The sequence below is a fragment of the Canis lupus genome, chromosome 27 (assembly GCF_003254725.2).
Source record: "Canis lupus dingo isolate Sandy chromosome 27, ASM325472v2, whole genome shotgun sequence".
In the NCBI taxonomy this organism is placed as follows: domain Eukaryota; kingdom Metazoa; phylum Chordata; class Mammalia; order Carnivora; family Canidae; genus Canis; species Canis lupus.
In genome coordinates this window covers 27,612,808-27,623,482 of record NC_064269.1, presented here as the reverse complement: position 1 = coordinate 27,623,482, position 10,675 = coordinate 27,612,808, and positions in this window count along the sequence as shown.

The window sequence follows — 10,675 nt, the reverse complement described above, 5'->3', positions numbered from 1 at the left end:
ATTGATGGGGTATTAGAAACACAAATGATTTTTGTTTGTTGATCACATACCCTAAAATTTTGCTGAATTTGTTAACTTGAGCAGTGTTTCTGTGGATTGTTACAGGCTGCTGCCTCAGAGTTTTGTTATATATTTTTTTCTTTCCAAATCTGTTTTTATTGATTTAATCTAGAACATCCAGACCTTAAAAAATATATTTTTTATAGATATTTAAAATATCATTTTAAATGTTAATCTTCTCCTTCTCCTCTTTCTTTTATTGTTTGGTTTAGAGAATTTGTTTGTTAAAAAAGAAAAGACCTGGGGCACTTGTGTGGCTCAGTTAAACTTCATACTCCTGATTTCGCCTGAGGTCATGATCTTACAGTAGTGAGATCTAGCCTAGGGTGGGGCTCTGTGCTCAGCTGGAATATGCTTCAAATTCTTTCTCCTTCCCCTTCTACTCCCCCTCTTCCTGCACAATCTCATAAAAAAAAAAAAAAATAAAAAAAAAAAAAAAATTAAAAAAAAATAAATCTTTAAAAAAATAGACCTAAAAATGAAGAAAATATTTAGTAACATTTTGAAAGTGCTGAATAAATAACGTGTTAAAGGCAAGCAATGCTATAATCAATTAAGACCACCATAAGGTTCTGTGGATTGATTTGTTTTGGTTGGAGAATTAAGTGGAATTACAGCAATATCAGTTACTATGATCAAATGACCCTCATCTAATTAGGTAATTTAGATAGCCCACTCATCCTGGCAAATTGTGGCTGCTTAAATCTGTTCTTGATTTGAAGGAAATGTGGCAATTTAACTTCCTTTCATAGTAAAAAAAACATAACTTGTCCCTCTCTCCTTGCTAATTTATGGTTCCTTGAAAGTCAGGGTTGACTCTTTGTTTCCCAGATGGGTCTTCCCTTCCCGTGTCCCACGTCTTTTTTTTTTTTTTTTTTTTTTTTGAGTTTTAAAATTAATATCCTTTCATTTTTATTATGCATTTATAAGACATATGTTGAATTTTACTGACATTAATGTAAGATGCTAAGACCACATTCTTTTCCCACCATTTTAATGTCTGACCCAGACCAGTGCTTCCTGCTTTTGGAACCTTGACCTTCGCCCCTGGGTTATGATGGATATACAACAAATGGAGCATATCATAGCATTTCAGGACCAGGAGAGAGACCTTGGAAGTCACTTTCTGGTGAGAAATTGTAACACTCACTCCACACTCCTATTTTCAGGATTTCAGTACGTCTTGGAAATGTTGATGCATATGGTGCATATCTCATTCTCAGTGTCATAATAGAGAAATGAAGACATTTACCTCCAAGTTAACAGAGAATAATAAATAGCAACTAATTACTTATATTCAGATACAGTGCTCTGGCTTCTGGTTCTCAAAGACAGGGAAGGAAAAAGCAGAAACCAAAAATCACGGTAAAGGAGAAGACTTAGGCATTTGCCATATCTTTTCTAAAGATCTGTCACTGAATCTGTGACCCTTTGAGCTGAAGTTCAGTGCACTAGGTTCCCTCTGACAGCATCATGGCTTAGCTCTTTCCCTCATATGTACAGACATCCAAGTTATAATATCCCAACATCCCTCACATATTCTTAACGACACTGTAGTCTGTAACTCCCCAGTATTTTACCTGTATTTTATATTAACTATTAGATTATCTCTAATATAATATTGTATATTTCCAGAAAAGCACCTGGAATTGTAGTTAAATGTTGTTTTTCTCTTGATGTTGGTCTGTAAACCGCAGAAGGTTTTCTCTTCCTAGTACACCATAGATTCCAAGAGGTTGTAGAATTTGTTATTCATCAGTATATCCCAGGACCTTACAGAGTATAGAGACATGAGTAAATACTTGCTGAATGAATGGGTGGATAAATTAATAGTGTATGTACTTCAAGGAGTGATGAACTACAGTTTCTTCCTTGGCTTCCTAAAATGATTAAAAGTTTTTCTGAAAAGGGCATATGTACAACATGCAGGCAAAAGTGAGAAGTCACTGACACCTGGTAGAGGCTCAGCAATTATTGTTAGGTTGACATCCTAACAATATTATGAAAATATGGAAGATTTTAGAGCAAATTCTCAGTTTGATTTTCTGTAAAGATGATTTTTATATTTGTATTGGCATCCAAGACTCTATAGGTAATAGAAAAGTAAATATAATGACTTTCTTACAATGCTATTAATATTATTTCAACTGTGACTTTAAGTTTTTCTAATTCATTATTTGATTCTTCTTGCATATCATATTGTATAAGTCTGTATCTACTATCATGATATATTAGCTTCAGTATGAATTAAGAGCAATAATGTTCAAATTCTATTGCCATTATTTGGCTTCATAATTTGGCTTTTAAACAATTTAGTGAGAAATCCACACCAATGTTGAGAACCATCTGGGGATGGTTCTCCATAGTATGTGGAATTTGAAACCTTGTAACATTGCACTCAGAGGATTTGGGGCTGAGGGCCATATTTTTTCAAAGGAAGAGTACAAAGAAAACAAAAATGTATAGTTGAAACAGTTTTGTTATAGTTGAGTGAGAGTAGAAGAGAGAAATAGAGATAGCTCTCACCTAACTAGTGTCTGGTTGGTGAAAGTGATGGCATTTTCTTGGGATTGGGAAAGAAAAATATTAATTGGTCATTCTGGTGGTTAAATATATGTGTCAGGTTGGCTGGGCCACAGTACCCAGATACTTGGCCAAACACTGGTGTAGATGTTGCTGTGAAGATTGTTTTAGATGAGATTAATATTTATTTATTTATTTATTTATTTATTTATTTATTTATTTATTTATTAAAAGATTTTATAATTTGAGAAAGAGCACTAGAGAGCAAACACAAGTTGAGGAGGAGAGAGAGAGGGAGAAGCAGGCTCCGCAGTGAGCAGGGAGCCTGACATGGGGCTCCATCCCAGTACCCTGGGATCATGACCTTTGCCAAAGGCAACTGCTTAACCAACTGAGCCACCCAGGTGCCCCAAGAATAATATTTAAATGAGTAGGTTTTGAATAAAGCAGATTATCTGCCAAAATGTGGGTGGGCCTCACACAATCAGTTGAAGGCTATAAAAGAAAAAGGACTACCTTCCCCTGGGGAGGAGGGAATTCTGTTAGCAGATTGCCTTTGAACTCAAGCTGCAATAGCAACAAGCATTTTCCAAATTTCTAGCCTGCTGCTTACTCTACAGAGTTTGTGTTTGCTAGCTCCTACAATCATGTGATCATTTCTTAAAATCTACTCCCCATTCTCTCCCCCTCTCTCAGAAAGATACACACACACACACACACACATACATTTTATTGTTTTTTTTTTTTTTTTCTTTCTGAAGAACCCAATACAATAGATATTAAAATGTCATCTCTTGGGGGCACTGGGATGGCTCAGTTGGTTAGGTGTCTGCCTTTGGCTCAGGTCATGATCTCAGGGTTCTGGGATTTAGCCCTGCATAGGGCTCCCCAGTCAGAAGGGATCCTACTTCTCCTTCTCCCTGTGCCCCTATCCATTACTGCTCTCTCTGTCTCTCTCTCTCTCACAATCCCACTTTTCTCAAATAAATAAATAAAATCCTTTAAAAAAATTAAATGTTACCTTTCATCAGTTTGTGTGTTTTTCTCTTTATAACTGTCATCTTGGAACTTTCAACGTGTTCAGTAGGCCCTCACATCATTTTGTGTCAGGGGACATAAAATTTTCACCTGCTGGGTTATAGAGGATCTATGAGTTGTATCATCAAAAATTTCCCCTGCCTGCTGGAAGTAAGCATGAAGAAGTAGGGAAAAAAATTAAAGATGAGAACCCTACTTTTAGACCCAGATAAAGGAGTTTCTAGTTGGAGAGGAACCATGGCAAAAAACAATGACTGGCTTCAAATAAATAACTGAGTCCTCTGTCATTCAGCTTACACCTGCCCCAGCTAAAGCAAGGATGCCTCCAGAGCCCAGGTTTAGCATCTGTACCCTTCTTTCCCATTAGCCTCATGCTCTTTGTCCCTGCACCTCCCCCCATCACCTCCCCTCCCCCGCCATGCCTAAGCTCTCATCTATTTCCTTATGGTCCTGCTAAAAGGCTGGAGATAATACAACCAAAACTTTTATGGAGCATTTACTATAATATGTTAATTACTGCTCTGAGTGCTTTGTATATCTCAAACCATTAAATCCTTACATGGATCCAATGAGAGAGTGTACTATTATCATCCTAGTTTTATAGGTGAGAAACATTCAGAATTTGAATAAGTTCCTTGAGGCCAAATATATTATGGCAGAGCATAGATTTGGACTAAACTAGTCTGAGTCCAGACCTTGTCCGATTCAGCTCTGGATATGACAGTTAATGCTGAGGTGTAAAGGAATGGCCCTGGCTTCGTTAGTGTACCATTCTTTCCAGTCAGATCTGGATTTCATGATGATTTCCAGATATGATATTTCCTGATCCTAGAACCAGGGCAATGGATACAAGAGGCTCCCATGTCTTTTGTAATAACTCTCCAAAAATAGGGATAGATTGCATATTCCTTTCCTTTTTCCATTATTTTTTTTGAATTGATAACTGATTTACTTTTATATTATTTATGGCAACATTACTTTTCATCTATGTAACAACCGTTTCCTCTTCTCAATCTCTAATTTATGGTTAAGCTGGTGTTTCAGAATTAGGGAGCATTTTATTTATTTATTCTATTTTTTAGAAGGCATCTTTGGTTTTTTTTTTTTCTTTCTTTTAAGATTTTATTTAAATTCAAGTGAGTTAACATATAGCATAGTATTTGTTTCAGGGGTAGAATTTAGTGATTCATCAGTTGCATATAACATGCAGTGCTCATTTCATCACGTGTTCTCCTTAATGCCTGTCGCCCAGTTACCCCATCCCCGTACCCCTCTCCCCTCCAGCAACCTTCAGTTTGTTTCCTGGAGTTAGAAGTCAGGGTGCATTTTATCACTAGCTAGACAAATTTGCCAACAGTCATTCATTTGATGTATATCTATGGTTTTTCTCAGCTACATTGGCGTCATAGAAGAAAGCAGAGGCTTACTCACAGTCACCAGGGAAGCATACTAAGTTTGAAGAAATTTCTCCTGCAAATTAATAATGACCTCATATTGCAGATGAGGGCTCTGAAGCTAGAGAGGTGAGGTAATGTGTGTAGAAGCACATTCCTGTTGAAACTTGTATATAATCTTAAAGGATGAGTAGGAATTAATAAAGTGGAAAAAAGTAGGAAGAACATCCCAGGGGGGGAGCAAGGAAATGGGGTTAAGTGCCTGGGACGTTGAGAGAACTGTAAGAGGTTTGGGCTGGCCAGAGATGGGGCAAGTGGTGGAAGTGACTCGAGAGGCAGGGGCAAGATGATTATATACATTACTCTGAAAATTAAAGGCAGCTACTAAAAGATTTTGGGGAGGCCACATGGTGAAAGATGACTTTGAGGAATACTAGTCTACCATTGACTTGGAGGTTGGGTAAATGGGGGGAGAAGGTGAGATAAAGAGCGATAAGGGACCGTGGTTGGTGTAAGTGTGTCGTCTACTCAGTCTCCCTTCCCTACTGTTTTGGTATCAGCATCTTGGTCTTTTTGTTTGAGATTTGCTCCTTTCCTACTCCTGTGTTTTTGGTGAAGTTTCCAGTTACTGCCCTATGCCCCTTCTCTTCAGTCAGAGAGACGCATACATTTCCTAGGCATGAGCATCCCTTGTCTGTCGTGGCATCTCACCTCTGGGTACTCTGATCTGTTTGAGAATAGGCATCTGACTCCAGTTAGGTCAATCACATTCTGGGACTAGGGTTTTAAGTACACTAATATGGAAGACAGAAATGTTCTTTCTTTCTTTCAGAGTTCCTAAAAAACAATGGGAACCTAAGTCTGCCAGTTCCCATTGATTCAGTTTCCTAGGGCTGTCGTGAATAAACTCCCACAAACTGAGTGTCTTCCAACAATAGAAATTTATTTTCCCCCCTGTTCTGGAGGCTGCAAAACCCAAAATCAAATTTTTGGCAGGGCCATACTCTCTCTGAAGGCTCTAGGGAAGGATCCTTCATTGTCTCTTCTAGCTTTGAGTGGTTTCTGGTCTCTAAGAGTTCCCAAGATTATTCTGATTTTGTGGGCTACTCAAATTTTCTTCCTTTCAGAAAATTACCTTTCCCCACATTTTTTTTTTTCTTTGCTTAGGCTATATTGAGTTAGGTTTCTATCCTTTCCTACTACAACAATTCTGATAAGTACAGAAATTATTGCAGCATTCCAGGTGGAGAGAGAAGCAGATCTGAGCTATGGCAGTGGTGGTAGGAATTGGTTTGAGAGGAATTTAGTAGGTGGAATCACAGGGTTTGCATTCTGTTTAAATTTGGGTTACAGAAAAGGACAAATCTCTAATGATCACTGGGATGACTGAGTAGATGATGGGGCCGTTCTCTGAGAAAGAGATTAAAAAGGTTATAAAAATGCATGGAATTTGGTTTTTGCAAACTTCTGTAGACTATGAGTATATAAGCCTTCTGAAGACTTTGCTTTCTTGAAGTCAGGGAAACATTTGTTTTTATATCTATAGTACTTAATATAATATATTGGGCACATGGTAGGTGTGCCATGATGTTTATTCAGTTAAATATGAAAATTGAGATCTTGGAAGGTAGGATATCTTTAGCCAGCAAAACATATGACACATGTTCTTTGGCCCGAACATGTATCAATGCTCAATGCCCTGTAGTGTGCCTCATTATGTGTAGAAGATTGTATGCCAAAGATCACTGGAATTGTATTCAGATGGCAGTCACTAAATCATTTGAAAGAGGGAAAAAATTAAACTCATAGTGTCATTAGTAGAGAGGCTGAACGTAAATCTGTTAACATAAAATAGAAGATGCCTCCTTCTAGGACAAATAAGTTTAAGCATTTTGATTCCCCTGTCCCACATATCTTTCTCTAAGTTATATAATAATGGAAACTCCTTGAGGCAAAAATCACGTTTTACAGCTGCTTATGGCAACTTGTAGTCCCATTACATGTGATAATTGCTCAATAAATTCTTGCTTAAAATATCTGTTTGGATGTCATGATGACATGGGGACACTGCTAAGGTATCTCTTTAAGGAATTCATAATACATCAGTATAGTGCTTAAATGTTTGTAATTAATTCTGAGCATCTCAAAATGTGCAGTTGGAATTTCTAACACCCTGAGAGATAGTTTGGAACAAATGCAGTTAATGATAAATGAATGTGTTTGTGTGTGAATTGGTTAACAGATAGAAAATGTAGTAGTTTTATTTTTTGAGGGTGGTAGTAGTATTGGAGATAGACATTAAAATCTTTTTATTAACTAATGAAATCAGTGACTACATTTGGCAGTCTGAAGAACATATTTTTGTATTCAACCTCCACAAATAGTGCAGGGAAGTGTACTTGCTATTTATTTTTGCACAACCACAGTTATAAAGGATTTAAAAAAAAACATATCTGTAGGCCAACAGATGAATTACTATTTCCATTCAGTTTGGCCATAAAGAAACTTAAATAGCTGTAGAACATAAAATCAATTGTTTTATTGAATCTGACAACTTTATATACTTTGTGAAAAATCATGCTAGGTGAAATTTAGAATCTTATGTCTCTGTTGTATGGCTTTCTTTGTCCACTTCATCTTGCAATTACTAATCCCTTCTTTAAACCAGAATGCATGTTTTTGGAAGTCAAGACATGTATATTTAAGTAAACTTTTCATGAATATCATGTGTTCTAACAGGACTTGAGAGCCTCAAAACTTCCTGTGGCTAATTTATTAGGGATGATTGGGGTAGTAACCCCCTCCCACCCTCCTTTTTAAACATTTTCTTTTATAAGACTTAGCTTTTTTTTTTTTTAAATCTCATTTTTCTATGATATGAAGGACTTTCTAAATTAGATATTTTTTAAAGTCATTTCCCTAAGATTACAAATAATGAGGTAAGTAAGATAAAAATTCTTGTGTGCAGCACTTTTTTAAAACAAAATGACTTCATGCAACAGAATCACTCAAGTGCTTCCAGTTACATAAGTGACTCTCTGGGAGTCAGACACCTAATGAGGGACATTAGCTTTCCAGGCCAGTAAGTACCATTTAAGGAAAGCACTGTGGTGATTTGCCATACAATAAAGAAGAGTAATGCCTTGCAGTTTTACAGTATCTTTCTTCCAAAGAACTTACAGTGTTATTACATAGATCATTTCTTTTGTCCTGAAAACAGTTCCTGGGTAGTGTTCTTCATTAATATATTATTCCCAAGGCTCCCCAAGTAATTTATTCAGTGGTGATTATTTGAGATCCTACTATGTGCCAGGCTGTTACTGGGTTGATGGAGGGGTTTCATGCACATCTCTGAGTAGCTCTCTGTTGAGCAGAGAGATCTGAGCAATCATTATAACAGAGAGTGTGGCTAAGGGTACAGTAGGGGTGAATGCAAATGCCCTGGCATCCCAGAAAGTAGAGTAACCTTGCTTGGAGGATGAAACTGTAAAGGTTTTAGAGAAGAAACTATTGAGGAGAGTTTCAACAATTCCATAAATTAAGGATGGAGTCTCTCTCAATCCAACTTATTTCCCAGGCAGAGACATTCTCTATGTTCAACTTCCAGAACCATGAAAAAAAATGGCTTAGGAGGTGGGAGGAGTTTGGGGAGGAAGTCAGAAGAGGATCAGAATAATTTGAAGGTCTTCGAGAAAAAATTTTTACATATCTTCCAGAGACTCCGCTCTTCCCTACTCCTTTTTGTGAATCACTGTTAATGATGGGAGCGTGTATCAGTTCACTTGTACTGTGCAGAAAAATGTGGGTAGCTTCTGCCCTAGGGAGTTACTTGGTCAATTGGAAGAATGAGCTTTATGTGAAGTTATTATCTATGAAATCCTATTCTTACTTTATTTGCTCCATAAAATAGATTTATTATGAATTAATTGAATCTTCAAATCCAAGGAAAAGATGTTCTATAAATGAGACATAAGTAAACGCAGCAATAAATGACCTGTGGCAGGGTGAAATTCCCCTTCCTCCTTGGTTAGTGATGGGCTAGTTGTACTTCTCTTCCCTGAAGACAGTACTAGTTGGATCTGCAATTGGCTAGGTTCAGTCAGTCAGGATTTACGAACTGTGAGACAAGCTGTTGAGGAGAATTATGGATTTTTCTATCATTTCTGTGACAGCGTTGGTTGAGAAGAAATTTTTTTTAGAGATGAGGGGTGATCATGGTAAGGTACCTGGGTGAGCAGTCAGAAAAGTTAGGCACTGATCCTGCCTCTGAAATGAAACATCCCTGTCATTTAACCATTCAGAGGTTCAATTTCTTCAACTATAAAGTGGGATGTTTGGATTTAATGATATGTCAGTTCCTTCCAGGTATAATATTTTATAATTACATGGTTCTATGAATGAACCTTTTTATAAGCATTTTATGTTGGAATAGTATGGTGATAAATAGGGTGACTTATGCCCAGGTTTTCCTGTTTCTCTGGAATAAATTCTTTTTAAAGATTATTTATTTGTTTATTTGGGGGAGGGGGAGAGGGAGAGAATCTCGATCATGACCTGAGCCAAAATCATGAATCAGATGCTTAACCAACTGAGCCACTCAGGTGCCCCACCCTGGAATAATTTCTGATAGTGCTTTCTCATGCTCTCAAGAGTCTCTTGGTTTAGACAACAAATTATCTGGTTGTAAGGGTTTTACAAACATTACTTTAATTCTCGTAGCAATTCTGTGAGGTGGATATTATTATCCCCATTTTCCACGTGAGAAAAATTATAGTCTAGAGAAAATTGAGGAATTTATTCAAAGCCTCATTACTTATTAGTGGTAATTCTGTCCTGGTGGTCTGACTTCAGGTGTTTTCACTGCACCTTGAGGCCCAGATCAAGTGCCATTTTTTGTAGAAAGCTATTGCTGGCTCAGTCCCCCATATGCTTTCCTTTAGCGGGTCCTGCTGTTTGTTTTTCCTGCTGAAAATTGTCATCGCATACATAAACATGTATGCGTCAGAGGCTTTTCTCATTGGACTCTGTTCCATCGTGAGAGCAAAATCCCTGTCTTGTTTAATACTGCATCAGCAGTGTTCCTCACACTTTGCTTGGGTCCATGTTCACAGGCACCTGTACTATATGAGAGTGCTTGCCAGTGTGGGATCAGAAGTCTTACTTTCCAGTTTGAGCTCTCCACCAAGGTAGCTGCTGTGACTTGGAGAAAGGTTGACTTTTTCTGAATCAGATCCAACAAAACTAACTTTCAGAGGCCGTGAGGATCAGAATGGATAATGTATGAAAAGACTGAACATTTGTCATTTAAATGAACATTTGACAAAGCTTCTCTTTGTCATGTATCCCCCTAAATCCTCAAGGAGATGGTCTCACAGGAGCCTTCCGGTGGTAGGGACCTTATCTTATGTTAACTGCCTGACCCTTTAGTGACAAAGCTGGGAAGTAGCAAGTGGAGGCAGGATTCCAACCCGCCTACTGGACACACCTGTCTTGTCTTTGAGATTTAGTGGCAAAGGTATGGTCATAGAAATAGTGAAGCAGTCTTGGAAATTCTCAGCTAAAGGGTCTTATAGGGTCAGGATTGTAGTTTGCATTCTGCTAGGATTCAACAGCTATCTCAGGCTCTCCTGTTAGGGCCTTGCTCTCAGAACCTCTTGCAG